The 18,925-nt window shown below is 48.4% G+C and overlaps 7 non-coding genes across 7 annotated transcripts; all 7 read right to left on the reverse strand.

Moving 5' to 3' along the window:
* Window positions 1-1,724: 1,724 nt before the first annotated feature.
* Window positions 1,725-1,797, reverse strand: TRNAR-ACG (transfer RNA arginine (anticodon ACG)). Its single transcript has one exon. It is a non-coding gene; the product is annotated as a tRNA-Arg (tRNA).
* Window positions 1,798-6,327: 4,530 nt separating this feature from the next.
* On the reverse strand, window positions 6,328-6,400 carry TRNAR-ACG (transfer RNA arginine (anticodon ACG)). The gene has a single exon. It is a non-coding gene; the product is annotated as a tRNA-Arg (tRNA).
* Window positions 6,401-6,712: 312 nt separating this feature from the next.
* On the reverse strand, window positions 6,713-6,785 carry TRNAR-ACG (transfer RNA arginine (anticodon ACG)). The gene has a single exon. It is a non-coding gene; the product is annotated as a tRNA-Arg (tRNA).
* A 4,526-nt stretch (window positions 6,786-11,311) lies between these two features.
* Window positions 11,312-11,384, reverse strand: TRNAR-ACG (transfer RNA arginine (anticodon ACG)). The gene has a single exon. It is a non-coding gene; the product is annotated as a tRNA-Arg (tRNA).
* Window positions 11,385-11,696: 312 nt separating this feature from the next.
* On the reverse strand, window positions 11,697-11,769 carry TRNAR-ACG (transfer RNA arginine (anticodon ACG)). The gene has a single exon. It is a non-coding gene; the product is annotated as a tRNA-Arg (tRNA).
* A 4,530-nt stretch (window positions 11,770-16,299) lies between these two features.
* TRNAR-ACG (transfer RNA arginine (anticodon ACG)) lies at window positions 16,300-16,372 on the reverse strand. Its single transcript has one exon. It is a non-coding gene; the product is annotated as a tRNA-Arg (tRNA).
* A 312-nt stretch (window positions 16,373-16,684) lies between these two features.
* TRNAR-ACG (transfer RNA arginine (anticodon ACG)) lies at window positions 16,685-16,757 on the reverse strand. The gene has a single exon. It is a non-coding gene; the product is annotated as a tRNA-Arg (tRNA).
* Between the last annotated feature and the right edge of the window lie 2,168 nt (window positions 16,758-18,925).

The following is an 18,925-nucleotide window of genomic DNA, read 5'->3' on the forward strand; positions in this document are numbered from 1 at the left end:
GATTTCAGGGCTGGAGAGATACGATCCCTGGGCTTCAGACCAAGGAAACGTCTTGCAGTCCTGTTCTGGATGAGTTGCAGAGGACAGAGAGAAGAAGCAGGCAGATTTAGAAAGAGGCTGTTGCAGTAGTCTAGCCTAGAGAGAATCAGAGCTCTAGATACAGTAAGCTTCTGGGGGAAGGAGAGGAAAGGAACAATACCTCTGCAAATGTACAGTTGGTAGTTTGACTTCTTAGAGATGTCAGAGATGTGAGAAGAAAAGGAGAGTGTGGAGTCGAAGATGACCCCAAGGTTCTTAGCCTCAAAGGTGGGAGCAGGAAGAGGGCCAAGGGAGGCCGGCCAGAGAGTGGCAGGAAAGGAGGGTGCAGGTGTGCCGATGAGGAGAATCTCTGCCTAAATGGGATTAAGGCAGAGATCATTGGCGGCAGACCAGTCCTGGATGGCAGACAGACGGTCAGAGATGAGGGAGGGAAGCCTGAAAACAAGCAGAGTGTCATCCGCATAGCACTGAAAGTTGAAGCAGAGAGCTGCAATGCGGTGGGAAATGGGTGCCAGGTATTGGTTGAACAGCCAGGGAGAGAGGTTAGACCCGTGGGGAACACCACAAGTAGAGAATGAGATGGCGAAAAGGAAGGACCCAAGTTGGACCTGGGAGGGCCGATCAGAGTGGAAAGAGGTCATCCAGGCCAGGGCCTGATCAGTGATACCCGGCTTATCACGGAGACAGTTGAGCAGGATGGCATGGTTGACCGTGTCAAAGGCAGAAGAGAAATCGAGTAGGATGAGGACCCAAAAGGGATGTTAGAGTCATGGTTGGACAGCAGGTCTTCACAGGTGTTCAGGAGAGCAGTTTCCATGCTTCTGACAGCTCTGAAGCCAGGCTGATGGTCATGGAGACAACCAACAGAGTCGGTGTGAAGATTAAGCTGGGAGATGGTCAGCTTTTCCAAGAGTTTGCCCTGGAAAGGAGTGATAGAAACCTGCGAAGTTAGCCGGGCCGGAGGGGTCGGCTGTGGAATTTTTGAGAAGAGGGTGCACAAGAGAATGCTTCAGAGTGGAGGGGAAGATTCCACAGGTGATGGAATGGTTACAGAAGTCGGCCAGATTCAGAGCAAGGGTGTCAATGTGGTCCTTGATGGTTTTGGACGAACAGGGAAGAACCTGTTTTGACTGGAATCACACAATCTCCTGGGCTTGCGCCAATCTGGTTTCCAACCAAGCCACGGCACTGAATCGGCCTTACTGGACCTAAAGATTCAACAGGATGATATCAAAGATGCCAAGAAGCAAGCCCTCCTCTTGTTACTGGGCCTGTCTGCAGCCTTCGACCATGTATACATATTGAATAAATCAAAAAGGCAGCCTATGATCGAGCCAGCCAGGAGTCAACCTGGAATTAGTCAAATGTGTTATCCATTGCGCCACTGGACCGCTGCTACAGCGTGAGCAGGAGTCAGCACTTTTGTAACGAAACAGAAGTTTCCTGCTTGAGACACAGTGAGAAACGTACTTCTCATTTTTACAAGGAGAGGTAGAAAAAAACGCTACAAGCCCACAATGAGCAGGTGAGCGAGCGTGTGCCATCATGAGAAACCTAGTTCTCATTTTTCCCAGAGGAGAGGTAGAAAAAACGCACTAACTACGAACAAACAATGTGCTTTTGTGTGCCATGCGTGACAAGGCTCATTTTTAAATACTTTCTAGAACAAAAAGGCAGCATGCGAACGAGCCAGCCAGGAGTCGAACCTGGAATCTTCTGCTCCGTAGGCAGACGCGTTATCCATTGCGCCACTGGCCCGCTGCTGCACTGTGAGCTGCATTCAGCACTTTTGTTACGAACCAGAGGCTCAGGTCAGGCTGCCTGAGACATCACGAGAAACTTTGTTCTCATTTTTACAGCGAGAGGTAGGAAAAACGCTACCAACACACAATAAGCAGGCGTGTGACATGTGTTAAAGAAGGCTCATTTTTAAATACTTTATTGAAAACAATACATACACACATCTGACAAAGAACACATTTGGCATCAGATACTGCCCGGATTGCAACTGTCTGCACGTATTTTCTGGCGAGTTCTACGGACCAAGCATCTCATTTATTGTACTATAGCACTCACATTTTCATGCGCAAATAACAGATTTAGACTGTTTTCACTTTTTAGTATTGTACCATTTTATGTGCTCGGTGCTCTTCAGTGTTAAATCCGCGGGAGAGGATGATCTGTACCCAGATCAACCCCAAAAGTGCCATACAGATATGAAACAGGTAAGGCCTGAGTGATAGGCGTGCCAAGGAGTACTCGACGTGCATGCTACAGAAACGCGAAACATGCAACAAGTGAGAGACATAAAATGGGGTTTTTCACTTTAAGAAATAACATATAATATATTGAATACAATTTTTTGTTTACTTCTTAAAAGGTGTTTTATTGAGCTGCAGCCTTCCTCTTAGAGAGCAGGACTAAGAAGCCCGGCTGGAGCATTTCAGCACATTTTTATTTCCTTTTGGCGATCGCTGTGTCAGGGTGTTGGGTTGGGGCTCCAAGATTGCCGAACACCAGGCGAGCAGTCTATCATGGGGAACAGTTTAGTATACAACACCGGTGCGATGAAGGTACATGGCCTACTGTGCATTTTAAGCACCACCTATAAGCCGAAACCGTTGCATTGAAGTACAGGTAGGAGGGAGATGAGATGACATGTGAAGAGGGACACACGACTTGTTTTTTTTTGGGTTATTTATTTGTTAAATATTGTTGGTTGTTTATCGTCTAATTGACTGCCTTGGGCCATGCTTACCTCTTTGGCCATTCCCACCCACTCCTTGCCCCTCCCACCCAAAACTCAACCCCTGGTATCTATGTTGTTTCTAAGCAGTCTGCTGTGAGTTAATGGCTTAATTGCCGCTGTAAATGGCTACCGGTATAATAACAAAAATCTTACCCAATTCTACCTGACCTTAACTCACTACCCCACCCCCTCTATTCCCACCTCTCCCCTCTCACCCAATCTACCCTTATCCCCACCCTACTCTACCACCACTGACTATACCCCAAACCACTCTACACCTACCCCACTCTTCGCTACCCACAATATCCCACACCACTGTAGACCTACCCTACCCACTGCCCCACCCCACTGTACCCCTATCCATCAAACCACTGTAGACTGGCAAGGTGACACGAGGTCCTTTGATCCCAATAGATTTCGCCCAGCCTTTCCATATCTTCAGATCACTACCGAGTTAAGGTACGTGTTTGTTGAGTCTTCAACTTACCCCAGACCTACGCTAGTTGTTCAAGATCAGACAGGCAGTCAAAGTGAACAGGCACGCCTTTGACAGTGTCTCTTCGGATGTAGGTAGATGCACAAAGTATTCTATTCTGAGGTCCATGCATTCTGCCATGTAAGCGCCAAACAGCCCTTTCACGGGAAGACCCTTCAAAAAGTAAAGACTCCGCTTTCTGTATGTTGGCATGTAGCACGTAGCCCATCTTGGCAGATAGCGTACATCACATTGCATCTAGTGGTGGCCCTATGTTGTGATTCTTCACTTGCCAAATCATAGCAGTGCTAAAAGGTCATGGCCAAGAGGCCTCAGCGGCAGGGGATCTGCGTCCAGTGCAAATTGGCACATGCCAAAACGTCCTGAACAATGGAGAAGGCAAAGAAGTTTCATTAGTGGTGTAATGGGAGGATAAATCGTGTTCCAGATGTTGGGGACATCCCTCAGACCTGTTAAGGGCCTCCATCACACCACTGAGGAATTATCCTTGTTTGTTACTGTTTGCAATGAATGATTGAAGGAGTTGCGTATCTTCAGATCTATAGATTCCTGCTATGATATGACATGATATTGTATTTGAATCGTACTCATACACGCGTGTTTCAGAGCGTGACGAGGCAAGGGAGGGGAAGAAGGGAGGACAAAACAGCGATCTTCCTAGGCCCAGTGACATTGAGAATGCTCAAGTGCAGGGGAGAGGGAGGGAGGAAAGCGCAAGGAGAGGGGCGAGGTGGAACGTGCCTAGGAAGGGATAAAAACAACAACAACTGGTAGCGCAGCCAGCAGGGTGGCAAGTGCGAGGTTTAAAGCGCAGACAAGGGGTGTCTGATAAGTGCAGGTAAGGGCACTGTAGGGTTACAGATACAGACCCAAGTGCAAGGATTGCGTGCAAGGGTTGCCAGGAGGCAGTGCAGGTGTGCGGCTGGGTGGGCAGGGACCTTGGCCCGAAATCAGAGGGTAGCCAGGTGCACGGAGCTGAAGCAGACAGATCAGCAGGGGAGCGGAAGAGCAAAGGCAGAAGCAAAGAGGAAGGTCTTGAGGTGCTTCCGGAACCAGAGATGGTTCTCCTCAAGTTTCAGTGTGGCAGGCAGGCTGTTCCAGAGGGAGGCCCCAGCTGAGGAAAGAGATCTACCCCCAACTCGTTGCTTGGAGAAGCGACCGGCCCTGAGGGAGTTGGAGGTGGAGGAGAAAAGAGCTCGAGTGGGAAGGTATTTACGGAGGGAGAGTTGAAGGTATTTTGGACCCAGGCCCCAGTAAGCCTTGTGGACAATGCAGAGGGACTTGAATTTAACCCTTGCAGCCACTGGGAGCAATGAAAAGATTTCAGGGCTGGAGAGATACGATCCCTGGGCTTCAGACCAAGGAAACGTCTTGCAGTCCTGTTCTGGATGAGTTGCAGAGGACAGAGAGAAGAAGCAGGCAGATTTAGAAAGAGGCTGTTGCAGTAGTCTAGCCTAGAGAGAATCAGAGCTCTAGATACAGTAAGCTTCTGGGGGAAGGAGAGGAAAGGAACAATACCTCTGCAAATGTACAGTTGGTAGTTTGACTTCTTAGAGATGTCAGAGATGTGAGAAGAAAAGGAGAGTGTGGAGTCGAAGATGACCCCAAGGTTCTTAGCCTCAAAGGTGGGAGCAGGAAGAGGGCCAAGGGAGGCCGGCCAGAGAGTGGCAGGAAAGGAGGGTGCAGGTGTGCCGATGAGGAGAATCTCTGCCTAAATGGGATTAAGGCAGAGATCATTGGCGGCAGACCAGTCCTGGATGGCAGACAGACGGTCAGAGATGAGGGAGGGAAGCCTGAAAACAAGCAGAGTGTCATCCGCATAGCACTGAAAGTTGAAGCAGAGAGCTGCAATGCGGTGGGAAATGGGTGCCAGGTATTGGTTGAACAGCCAGGGAGAGAGGTTAGACCCGTGGGGAACACCACAAGTAGAGAATGAGATGGCGAAAAGGAAGGACCCAAGTTGGACCTGGGAGGGCCGATCAGAGTGGAAAGAGGTCATCCAGGCCAGGGCCTGATCAGTGATACCCGGCTTATCACGGAGACAGTTGAGCAGGATGGCATGGTTGACCGTGTCAAAGGCAGAAGAGAAATCGAGTAGGATGAGGACCCAAAAGGGATGTTAGAGTCATGGTTGGACAGCAGGTCTTCACAGGTGTTCAGGAGAGCAGTTTCCATGCTTCTGACAGCTCTGAAGCCAGGCTGATGGTCATGGAGTCAACCAACAGAGTCGGTGTGAAGATTAAGCTGGGAGATGGTCAGCTTTTCCAAGAGTTTGCCCTGGAAAGGAGTGATAGAAACCTGCGAAGTTAGCCGGGCCGGAGGGGTCGGCTGTGAAATTTTTGAGAAGAGGGTGCACAAGAGAATGCTTCAGAGTGGAGGGGAAGATTCCACAGGTGATGGAATGGTTACAGAAGTCGGCCAGATTCAGAGCAAGGGTGTCAATGTGGTCCTTGATGGTTTTGGACGAACAGGGAAGAACCTGTTTTGACTGGAATCACACAATCTCCTGGGCTTGCGCCAATCTGGTTTCCAACCAAGCCACGGCACTGAATCGGCCTTACTGGACCTAAAGATTCAACAGGATGATATCAAAGATGCCAAGAAGCAAGCCCTCCTCTTGTTACTGGGCCTGTCTGCAGCCTTCGACCATGTATACATATTGAATAAATCAAAAAGGCAGCCTATGATCGAGCCAGCCAGGAGTCAACCTGGAATTAGTCAAATGTGTTATCCATTGCGCCACTGGACCGCTGCTACAGCGTGAGCAGGAGTCAGCACTTTTGTAACGAAACAGAAGTTTCCTGCTTGAGACACAGTGAGAAACGTACTTCTCATTTTTACAAGGAGAGGTAGAAAAAAACGCTACAAGCCCACAATGAGCAGGTGAGCGAGCGTGTGCCATCATGAGAAACTTAGTTCTCATTTTTCCCAGAGGAGAGGTAGAAAAAACGCACTAACTACGAACAAACAATGTGCTTTTGTGTGCCATGCGTGACAAGGCTCATTTTTAAATACTTTCTAGAACAAAAAGGCAGCATGCGAACGAGCCAGCCAGGAGTCGAACCTGGAATCTTCTGCTCCGTAGGCAGACGCGTTATCCATTGCGCCACTGGCCCTCTGCTGCAGTGACTCTTGGAATCAGCACTTTTGTTACGACGCAGAGGCTCATCATGCGGATTGAGCCATCATGAGCAACTTAGTTCTCATTTTTATAAGGAGAGGTGGTTGAAAACACGCCTACGAACTGACAATGAGCAGGCGTGTGCCATGTGTTAGAGACATCATGAGAAATAACGTAGTTCCCATTTTTTCTCCCGAGTAGAGGTAGAAACACGCTGCAACAGTGACTACAAACACACAATGAGCTTTCGAGTGCCTTGCGTGAGAAGGCTCATTTTTAAATACAGAACAAAAAGGCAGCATTTGAACGAGCCAGCCAGGATTCGAACCTGGAATCTTCTGCTCCGTAGGCAGACGCGTTATCCATTGCGCCACTGGCCCGCTGCTCCACTGTGAGCTGCATTCAGCACTTTTGTTACGAACCAGAGGCTCAGGTCGGGCTGCCTGAGACATCACGAGAAACTTTGTTCTCATTTTTACAGCGAGAGGTAGGAAAAACGCTACCAACACACAATAAGCAGGCGTGTGACATGTGTTAAAGAAGGCTCATTTTTAAATACTTTATTGAAAACAATACATACAAACATCTGACAAAGAACGCATTTGGCATCAGATACTGCCCGGATTGCAACTCTCTGCACGTATTTTCTGGCGAGTTTTACGGACCAAGCATCTCATTTATTGTACGATAGCACTCACATTTTCATGCGCAAATAACAGATTTAGACTGTTTTCACTTTTTAGTATTGTACCATTTTATGTGCTCGGTGCTCTTCAGTGTTAAATCCGCGGGAGAGGATGATCTGTACCCAGATCAACCCCAAAAGTGCCATACAGATATGAAACAGATAAGGCCTGAGTGATAGGCGTGCCAAGGAGTACTCGACGTGCATGCCACAGAAACGCGAAACATGCAACAAGTGAGAGACATAAAATGGGGTTTTTCACTTTAAGAAAATAACATATAATATATTGAATACAATTTTTTGTTTACTTCTTAAAAGGTGTTTTATTGAGCTGTAGCCTTCCTCTTAGAGAGCAGGACTAAGAAGCCCGGCTGGAGCATTTCAGCACATTTTTATTTCCTTTTGGCGATCGCTGTGTCAGGGTGTTGGGTTGGGGCTCCAAGATTGCCGAACACCAGGCGAGCAGTCTATCATGGGGAACAGTTTAGTATACAACACCGGTGCGATGAAGGCACATGGCCTACTGTGCATTTTAAGCACCACCTATAAGCCGAAACCGTTGCATTGAAGTACAGGTAGGAGGGAGATGACATGTGAAGAGGGACACACGACTTGGTTTTTTTTGGGTTATTTATTTGTTAAATATTGTTGGTTGTTTATCGTCTAATTGACTGCCTTGGGCCATGCTTACCTCTTTGGCCATTCCCACCCACTCCTTGCCCCTCCCACCCAAAACTCAACCCCTGGTATCTATGTTGTTTCTAAGCAGTCTGCTGTGAGTTAATGGCTTAATTGCCGCTGTAAATGGCTACCGGTATAATAACAAAAATCTTACCCAATTCTACCTGTCCTTAACTCACTACCCCACCCCCTCTATTCCCACCTCTCCCCTCTCACCCAATCTACCCTTATCCCCACCCTACTCTACCACCACTGACTATACCCCAAACCACTCTACATCTACCCCACTCTTCGCTACCCACAATATCCCACACCACTGTAGACCTACCCTACCCACTGCCCCACCCCACTGTACCCCTATCCATCAAACCACTGTAGACTGGCAAGGTGACACGAGGTCCTTTGATCCCAATAGATTTCGCCCAGCCTTTCCATATCTTCAGATCACTACCGAGTTAAGGTACGTGTTTGTTGAGTCTTCAACTTACCCCAGACCTACGCTAGTTGTTCAAGATCAGACAGGCAGTCAAAGTGAACAGGCACGCCTTTGACAGTGTCTCTTCGGATGTAGGTAGATGCACAAAGTATTCTATTCTGAGGTCCATGCATTCTGCCATGTAAGCGCCAAACAGCCCTTTCACGGGAAGACCCTTCAAAAAGTAAAGACTCCGCTTTCTGTATGTTGGCATGTAGCACGTAGCCCATCTTGGCAGATAGCGTACATCACATTGCATCTAGTGGTGGCCCTATGTTGTGATTCTTCACTTGCCAAATCATAGCAGTGCTAAAAGGTCATGGCCAAGAGGCCTCAGCGGCAGGGGATCTGCGTCCAGTGCAAATTGGCACATGCCAAAACGTCCTGAACAATGGAGAAGGCAAAGAAGTTTCATTAGTGGTGTAATGGGAGGATAAATCGTGTTCCAGATGTTGGGGACATCCCTCAGACCTGTTAAGGGCCTCCATCACACCACTGAGGAATTATCCTTGTTTGTTACTGTTTGCAATGAATGATTGAAGGAGTTGCGTATCTTCAGATCTATAGATTCCTGCTATGATATGACATGATATTGTATTTGAATCGTACTCATACACGCGTGTTTCAGAGCGTGACGAGGCAAGGGAGGGGAAGAAGGGAGGACAAAACAGCGATCTTCCTAGGCCCAGTGACATTGAGAATGCTCAAGTGCAGGGGAGAGGGAGGGAGGAAAGTGCAAGGAGAGGGGCGAGGTGGAACGTGCCTAGGAAGGGATAAAAACAACAACAACTGGTAGCGCAGCCAGCAGGGTGGCAAGTGCGAGGTTTAAAGCGCAGACAAGGGGTGTCTGATAAGTGCAGGTAAGGGCACTGTAGGGTTACAGATACAGACCCAAGTGCAGGGATTGCGTGCAAGGGTTGCCAGGAGGCAGTGCAGGTGTGCGGCTGGGTGGGCAGGGACCTTGGCCCGAAATCAGAGGGTAGCCAGGTGCACGGAGCTGAAGCAGACAGATCAGCAGGGGAGCGGAAGAGCAAAGGCAGAAGCAAAGAGGAAGGTCTTGAGGTGCTTCCGGAACCAGAGATGGTTCTCCTCAAGTTTCAGTGTGGCAGGCAGGCTGTTCCAGAGGGAGGCCCCAGCTGAGGAAAGAGATCTACCCCCAACTCGTTGCTTGGAGAAGCGACCGGCCCTGAGGGAGTTGGAGGTGGAGGAGAAAAGAGCTCGAGTGGGAAGGTATTTACGGAGGGAGAGTTGAAGGTATTTTGGACCCAGGCCCCAGTAAGCCTTGTGGACAATGCAGAGGGACTTGAATGTAACCCTTGCAGCCACTGGGAGCAATGAAAAGATTTCAGGGCTGGAGAGATACGATCCCTGGGCTTCAGACCAAGGAAACGTCTTGCAGTCCTGTTCTGGATGAGTTGCAGAGGACAGAGAGAAGAAGCAGGCAGATTTAGAAAGAGGCTGTTGCAGTAGTCTAGCCTAGAGAGAATCAGAGCTCTAGATACAGTAAGCTTCTGGGGGAAGGAGAGGAAAGGAACAATACCTCTGCAAATGTACAGTTGGTAGTTTGACTTCTTAGAGATGTCAGAGATGTGAGAAGAAAAGGAGAGTGTGGAGTCGAAGATGACCCCAAGGTTCTTAGCCTCAAAGGTGGGAGCAGGAAGAGGGCCAAGGGAGGCCGGCCAGAGAGTGGCAGGAAAGGAGGGTGCAGGTGTGCCGATGAGGAGAATCTCTGCCTAAATGGGATTAAGGCAGAGATCATTGGCGGCAGACCAGTCCTGGATGGCAGACAGACGGTCAGAGATGAGGGAGGGAAGCCTGAAAACAAGCAGAGTGTCATCCGCATAGCACTGAAAGTTGAAGCAGAGAGCTGCAATGCGGTGGGAAATGGGTGCCAGGTATTGGTTGAACAGCCAGGGAGAGAGGTTAGACCCGTGGGGAACACCACAAGTAGAGAATGAGATGGCGAAAAGGAAGGACCCAAGTTGGACCTGGGAGGGCCGATCAGAGTGGAAAGAGGTCATCCAGGCCAGGGCCTGATCAGTGATACCCGGCTTATCACGGAGACAGTTGAGCAGGATGGCATGGTTGACCGTGTCAAAGGCAGAAGAGAAATCGAGTAGGATGAGGACCCAAAAGGGATGTTAGAGTCATGGTTGGACAGCAGGTCTTCACAGGTGTTCAGGAGAGCAGTTTCCATGCTTCTGACAGCTCTGAAGCCAGGCTGATGGTCATGGAGACAACCAACAGAGTCGGTGTGAAGATTAAGCTGGGAGATGGTCAGCTTTTCCAAGAGTTTGCCCTGGAAAGGAGTGATAGAAACCTGCGAAGTTAGCCGGGCCGGAGGGGTCGGCTGTGAAATTTTTGAGAAGAGGGTGCACAAGAGAATGCTTCAGAGTGGAGGGGAAGATTCCACAGGTGATGGAATGGTTACAGAAGTCGGCCAGATTCAGAGCAAGGGTGTCAATGTGGTCCTTGATGGTTTTGGACGAACAGGGAAGAACCTGTTTTGACTGGAATCACACAATCTCCTGGGCTTGCGCCAATCTGGTTTCCAACCAAGCCACGGCACTGAATCGGCCTTACTGGACCTAAAGATTCAACAGGATGATATCAAAGATGCCAAGAAGCAAGCCCTCCTCTTGTTACTGGGCCTGTCTGCAGCCTTCGACCATGTATACATATTGAATAAATCAAAAAGGCAGCCTATGATCGAGCCAGCCAGGAGTCAACCTGGAATTAGTCAAATGTGTTATCCATTGCGCCACTGGACCGCTGCTACAGCGTGAGCAGGAGTCAGCACTTTTGTAACGAAACAGAAGTTTCCTGCTTGAGACACAGTGAGAAACGTACTTCTCATTTTTACAAGGAGAGGTAGAAAAAAACGCTACAAGCCCACAATGAGCAGGTGAGCGAGCGTGTGCCATCATGAGAAACTTAGTTCTCATTTTTCCCAGAGGAGAGGTAGAAAAAACGCACTAACTACGAACAAACAATGTGCTTTTGTGTGCCATGCGTGACAAGGCTCATTTTTAAATACTTTCTAGAACAAAAAGGCAGCATGCGAACGAGCCAGCCAGGAGTCGAACCTGGAATATTCTGCTCCGTAGGCAGACGCGTTATCCATTGCGCCACTGGCCCTCTGCTGCAGTGACTCTTGGAATCAGCACTTTTGTTACGACGCAGAGGCTCATCATGCGGATTGAGCCATCATGAGCAACTTAGTTCTCATTTTTATAAGGAGAGGTGGTTGAAAACACGCCTACGAACTGACAATGAGCAGGCGTGTGCCATGTGTTACAGACATCATGAGAAATAACGTAGTTCCCATTTTTTCTCCCGAGTAGAGGTAGAAACACGCTGCAACAGTGACTACAAACACACAATGAGCTTTCGAGTGCCTTGCGTGAGAAGGCTCATTTTTAAATACAGAACAAAAAGGCAGCATTTGAACGAGCCAGCCAGGAGTCGAACCTGGAATCTTCTGCTCCGTAGGCAGACGCGTTATCCATTGCGCCACTGGCCCGCTGCTGCACTGTGAGCTGCATTCAGCACTTTTGTTACGAACCAGAGGCTCAGGTCGGGCTGCCTGAGACATCACGAGAAACTTTGTTCTCATTTTTACAGCGAGAGGTAGGAAAAACGCTACCAACACACAATAAGCAGGCGTGTGACATGTGTTAAAGAAGGCTCATTTTTAAATACTTTATTGAAAACAATACATACAAACATCTGACAAAGAACGCATTTGGCATCAGATACTGCCCGGATTGCAACTGTCTGCACGTATTTTCTGGCGAGTTTTACGGACCAAGCATCTCATTTATTGTACGATAGCACTCACATTTTCATGCCAAATAACAGATTTAGACTGTTTTCACTTTTTAGTATTGTACCATTTTATGTGCTCGGTGCTCTTCAGTGTTAAATCCGCGGGAGAGGATGATCTGTACCCAGATCAACCCCAAAAGTGCCATACAGATATGAAACAGGTAAGGCCTGAGTGATAGGCGTGCCAAGGAGTACTCGACGTGCATGCCACAGAAACGCGAAACATGCAACAAGTGAGAGACATAAAATGGGGTTTTTCACTTTAAGAAAATAACATATAATATATTGAATACAATTTTTTGTTTACTTCTTAAAAGGTGTTTTATTGAGCTGTAGCCTTCCTCTTAGAGAGCAGGACTAAGAAGCCCGGCTGGAGCATTTCAGCACATTTTTATTTCCTTTTGGCGATCGCTGTGTCAGGGTGTTGGGTTGGGGCTCCAAGATTGCCGAACACCAGGCGAGCAGTCTATCATGGGGAACAGTTTAGTATACAACACCGGTGCGATGAAGGCACATGGCCTACTGTGCATTTTAAGCACCACCTATAAGCCGAAACCGTTGCATTGAAGTACAGGTAGGAGGGAGATGAGATGACATGTGAAGAGGGACACACGACTTGTTTTTTTTTGGGTTATTTATTTGTTAAATATTGTTGGTTGTTTATCGTCTAATTGACTGCCTTGGGCCATGCTTACCTCTTTGGCCATTCCCACCCACTCCTTGCCCCTCCCACCCAAAACTCAACCCCTGGTATCTATGTTGTTTCTAAGCAGTCTGCTGTGAGTTAATGGCTTAATTGCCGCTGTAAATGGCTACCGGTATAATAACAAAAATCTTACCCAATTCTACCTGTCCTTAACTCACTACCCCACCCCCTCTATTCCCACCTCTCCCCTCTCACCCAATCTACCCTTATCCCCACCCTACTCTACCACCACTGACTATACCCCAAACCACTCTACACCTACCCCACTCTTCGCTACCCACAATATCCCACACCACTGTAGACCTACCCTACCCACTGCCCCACCCCACTGTACCCCTATCCATCAAACCACTGTAGACTGGCAAGGTGACACGAGGTCCTTTGATCCCAATAGATTTCGCCCAGCCTTTCCATATCTTCAGATCACTACCGAGTTAAGGTACGTGTTTGTTGAGTCTTCAACTTACCCCAGACCTACGCTAGTTGTTCAAGATCAGACAGGCAGTCAAAGTGAACAGGCACGCCTTTGACAGTGTCTCTTCGGATGTAGGTAGATGCACAAAGTATTCTATTCTGAGGTCCATGCATTCTGCCATGTAAGCGCCAAACAGCCCTTTCACGGGAAGACCCTTCAAAAAGTAAAGACTCCGCTTTCTGTATGTTGGCATGTAGCACGTAGCCCATCTTGGCAGATAGCGTACATCACATTGCATCTAGTGGTGGCCCTATGTTGTGATTCTTCACTTGCCAAATCATAGCAGTGCTAAAAGGTCATGGCCAAGAGGCCTCAGCGGCAGGGGATCTGCGTCCAGTGCAAATTGGCACATGCCAAAACGTCCTGAACAATGGAGAAGGCAAAGAAGTTTCATTAGTGGTGTAATGGGAGGATAAATCGTGTTCCAGATGTTGGGGACATCCCTCAGACCTGTTAAGGGCCTCCATCACACCACTGAGGAATTATCCTTGTTTGTTACTGTTTGCAATGAATGATTGAAGGAGTTGCGTATCTTCAGATCTATAGATTCCTGCTATGATATGACATGATATTGTATTTGAATCGTACTCATACACGCGTGTTTCAGAGCGTGACGAGGCAAGGGAGGGGAAGAAGGGAGGACAAAACAGCGATCTTCCTAGGCCCAGTGACATTGAGAATGCTCAAGTGCAGGGGAGAGGGAGGGAGGAAAGTGCAAGGAGAGGGGCGAGGTGGAACGTGCCTAGGAAGGGATAAAAACAACAACAACTGGTAGCGCAGCCAGCAGGGTGGCAAGTGCGAGGTTTAAAGCGCAGACAAGGGGTGTCTGATAAGTGCAGGTAAGGGCACTGTAGGGTTACAGATACAGACCCAAGTGCAGGGATTGCGTGCAAGGGTTGCCAGGAGGCAGTGCAGGTGTGCGGCTGGGTGGGCAGGGACCTTGGCCCGAAATCAGAGGGTAGCCAGGTGCACGGAGCTGAAGCAGACAGATCAGCAGGGGAGCGGAAGAGCAAAGGCAGAAGCAAAGAGGAAGGTCTTGAGGTGCTTCCGGAACCAGAGATGGTTCTCCTCAAGTTTCAGTGTGGCAGGCAGGCTGTTCCAGAGGGAGGCCCCAGCTGAGGAAAGAGATCTACCCCCAACTCGTTGCTTGGAGAAGCGACCGGCCCTGAGGGAGTTGGAGGTGGAGGAGAAAAGAGCTCGAGTGGGAAGGTATTTACGGAGGGAGAGTTGAAGGTATTTTGGACCCAGGCCCCAGTAAGCCTTGTGGACAATGCAGAGGGACTTGAATTTAACCCTTGCAGCCACTGGGAGCAATGAAAAGATTTCAGGGCTGGAGAGATACGATCCCTGGGCTTCAGACCAAGGAAACGTCTTGCAGTCCTGTTCTGGATGAGTTGCAGAGGACAGAGAGAAGAAGCAGGCAGATTTAGAAAGAGGCTGTTGCAGTAGTCTAGCCTAGAGAGAATCAGAGCTCTAGATACAGTAAGCTTCTGGGGGAAGGAGAGGAAAGGAACAATACCTCTGCAAATGTACAGTTGGTAGTTTGACTTCTTAGAGATGTCAGAGATGTGAGAAGAAAAGGAGAGTGTGGAGTCGAAGATGACCCCAAGGTTCTTAGCCTCAAAGGTGGGAGCAGGAAGAGGGCCAAGGGAGGCCGGCCAGAGAGTGGCAGGAAAGGAGGGTGCAGGTGTGCCGATGAGGAGAATCTCTGCCTAAATGGGATTAAGGCAGAGATCATTGGCGGCAGACCAGTCCTGGATGGCAGACAGACGGTCAGAGATGAGGGAGGGAAGCCTGAAAACAAGCAGAGTGTCATCCGCATAGCACTGAAAGTTGAAGCAGAGAGCTGCAATGCGGTGGGAAATGGGTGCCAGGTATTGGTTGAACAGCCAGGGAGAGAGGTTAGACCCGTGGGGAACACCACAAGTAGAGAATGAGATGGCGAAAAGGAAGGACCCAAGTTGGACCTGGGAGGGCCGATCAGAGTGGAAAGAGGTCATCCAGGCCAGGGCCTGATCAGTGATACCCGGCTTATCACGGAGACAGTTGAGCAGGATGGCATGGTTGACCGTGTCAAAGGCAGAAGAGAAATCGAGTAGGATGAGGACCCAAAAGGGATGTTAGAGTCATGGTTGGACAGCAGGTCTTCACAGGTGTTCAGGAGAGCAGTTTCCATGCTTCTGACAGCTCTGAAGCCAGGCTGATGGTCATGGAGACAACCAACAGAGTCGGTGTGAAGATTAAGCTGGGAGATGGTCAGCTTTTCCAAGAGTTTGCCCTGGAAAGGAGTGATAGAAACCTGCGAAGTTAGCCGGGCCGGAGGGGTCGGCTGTGAAATTTTTGAGAAGAGGGTGCACAAGAGAATGCTTCAGAGTGGAGGGGAAGATTCCACAGGTGATGGAATGGTTACAGAAGTCGGCCAGATTCAGAGCAAGGGTGTCAATGTGGTCCTTGATGGTTTTGGACGAACAGGGAAGAACCTGTTTTGACTGGAATCACACAATCTCCTGGGCTTGCGCCAATCTGGTTTCCAACCAAGCCACGGCACTGAATCGGCCTTACTGGACCTAAAGATTCAACAGGATGATATCAAAGATGCCAAGAAGCAAGCCCTCCTCTTGTTACTGGGCCTGTCTGCAGCCTTCGACCATGTATACATATTGAATAAATCAAAAAGGCAGCCTATGATCGAGCCAGCCAGGAGTCAACCTGGAATTAGTCAAATGTGTTATCCATTGCGCCACTGGACCGCTGCTACAGCGTGAGCAGGAGTCAGCACTTTTGTAACGAAACAGAAGTTTCCTGCTTGAGACACAGTGAGAAACGTACTTCTCATTTTTACAAGGAGAGGTAGAAAAAAACGCTACAAGCCCACAATGAGCAGGTGAGCGAGCGTGTGCCATCATGAGAAACTTAGTTCTCATTTTTCCCAGAGGAGAGGTAGAAAAAACGCACTAACTACGAACAAACAATGTGCTTTTGTGTGCCATGCGTGACAAGGCTCATTTTTAAATACTTTCTAGAACAAAAAGGCAGCATGCGAACGAGCCAGCCAGGAGTCGAACCTGGAATCTTCTGCTCCGTAGGCAGACGCGTTATCCATTGCGCCACTGGCCCTCTGCTGCAGTGACTCTTGGAATCAGCACTTTTGTTACGACGCAGAGGCTCATCATGCGGATTGAGCCATCATGAGCAACTTAGTTCTCATTTTTATAAGGAGAGGTGGTTGAAAACACGCCTACGAACTGACAATGAGCAGGCGTGTGCCATGTGTTACAGACATCATGAGAAATAACGTAGTTCCCATTTTTTCTCCCGAGTAGAGGTAGAAACACGCTGCAACAGTGACTACAAACACACAATGAGCTTTCGAGTGCCTTGCGTGAGAAGGCTCATTTTTAAATACAGAACAAAAAGGCAGCATTTGAACGAGCCAGCCAGGAGTCGAACCTGGAATCTTCTGCTCCGTAGGCAGACGCGTTATCCATTGCGCCACTGGCCCGCTGCTGCACTGTGAGCTGCATTCAGCACTTTTGTTACGAACCAGAGGCTCAGGTCGGGCTGCCTGAGACATCACGAGAAACTTTGTTCTCATTTTTACAGCGAGAGGTAGGAAAAACGCTACCAACACACAATAAGCAGGCGTGTGACATGTGTTAAAGAAGGCTCATTTTTAAATACTTTATTGAAAACAATACATACAAACATCTGACAAAGAACGCATTTGGCATCAGATACTGCCCGGATTGCAACTGTCTGCACGTATTTTCTGGCGAGTTTTACGGACCAAGCATCTCATTTATTGTACGATAGCACTCACATTTTCATGCCAAATAACAGATTTAGACTGTTTTCACTTTTTAGTATTGTACCATTTTATGTGCTCGGTGCTCTTCAGTGTTAAATCCGCGGGAGAGGATGATCTGTACCCAGATCAACCCCAAAAGTGCCATACAGATATGAAACAGGTAAGGCCTGAGTGATAGGCGTGCCAAGGAGTACTCGACGTGCATGCCACAGAAACGCGAAACATGCAACAAGTGAGAGACATAAAATGGGGTTTTTCACTTTAAGAAAATAACATATAATATATTGAATACAATTTTTTGTTTACTTCTTAAAAGGTGTTTTATTGAGCTGTAGCCTTCCTCTTAGAGAGCAGGACTAAGAAGCCCGGCTGGAGCATTTCAGCACATTTTTATTTCCTTTTGGCGATCGCTGTGTCAGGGTGTTGGGTTGGGGCTCCAAGATTGCCGAACACCAGGCGAGCAGTCTATCATGGGGAACAGTTTAGTATACAACACCGGTGCGATGAAGGCACATGGCCTACTGTGCATTTTAAGCACCACCTATAAGCCGAAACCGTTGCATTGAAGTACAGGTAGGAGGGAGATGAGATGACATGTGAAGAGGGACACACGACTTGTTTTTTTTTGGGTTATTTATTTGTTAAATATTGTTGGTTGTTTATCGTCTAATTGACTGCCTTGGGCCATGCTTACCTCTTTGGCCATTCCCACCCACTCCTTGCCCCTCCCACCCAAAACTCAACCCCTGGTATCTATGTTGTTTCTAAGCAGTCTGCTGTGAGTTAATGGCTTAATTGCCGCTGTAAATGGCTACCGGTATAATAACAAAAATCTTACCCAATTCTACCTGACCTTAACTCACTACCCCACCCCCTCTATTCCCACCTCTCCCCTCTCACCCAATCTACCCTTATCCCCACCCTACTCTACCACCACTGACTATACCCCAAACCACTCTACACCTACCCCACTCTTCGCTACCCACAATATCCCACACCACTGTACACCTACCCTACCCACTGCCCCACCCCACTGTACCCCTATCCATCAAACCACTGTAGACTGGCAAGGTGACACGAGGTCCTTTGATCCCAATAGATTTCGCCCAGCCTTTCCATATCTTCATATCACTACCGAGTTAAGGTACGTGTTTGTTGAGTCTTCAACTTACCCCAGACCTACGCTAGTTGTTCAAGATCAGACAGGCAGTCAAAGTGAACAGGCACGCCTTTGACAGTGTCTCTTCGGATGTAGGTAGATGCACAAAGTATTCTATTCTGAGGTCCATGCATTCTGCCATGTAAGCGCCAAACAGCCCTTTCACAGGAAGACCCTTCAAAAAGTAAAGACTCCGCTTTCTGTATGTTGGCATGTAGCACGTAGCCCATCTTGGCAGATAGCGTACATCACATTGCATCTAGTGGTGGCCCTATGTTGTGATTCTTCACTTGCCAAATCATAGCAGTGCTAAAAGGTCATGGCCAAGAGGCCTCAGCGGCAGGGGATCTGCGTCCAGTGCAAATTGGCACATGCCAAAACGTCCTGAACAATGGAGAAGGCAAAGAAGTTTCATTAGTGGTGTAATGGGAGGATAAATCGTGTTCCAGATGTTGGGGACATCCCTCAGACCTGTTAAGGGCCTCCATCACACCACTGAGGAATTATCCTTGTTTGTTACTGTTTGCAATGAATGATTGAAGGAGTTGCGTATCTTCAGATCTATAGATTCCTGCTATGATATGACATGATATTGTATTTGAATCGTACTCATACACGCGTGTTTCAGAGCGTGACGAGGCAAGGGAGGGGAAGAAGGGAGGACAAAACAGCGATCTTCCTAGGCCCAGTGACATTGAGAATG

The sequence above is a fragment of the Ambystoma mexicanum genome, chromosome 13 (genome assembly GCF_040938575.1).
Source record: "Ambystoma mexicanum isolate Mex_15411 chromosome 13, UKY_AmexF1_1, whole genome shotgun sequence".
Lineage (NCBI taxonomy): Eukaryota > Metazoa > Chordata > Amphibia > Caudata > Ambystomatidae > Ambystoma > Ambystoma mexicanum.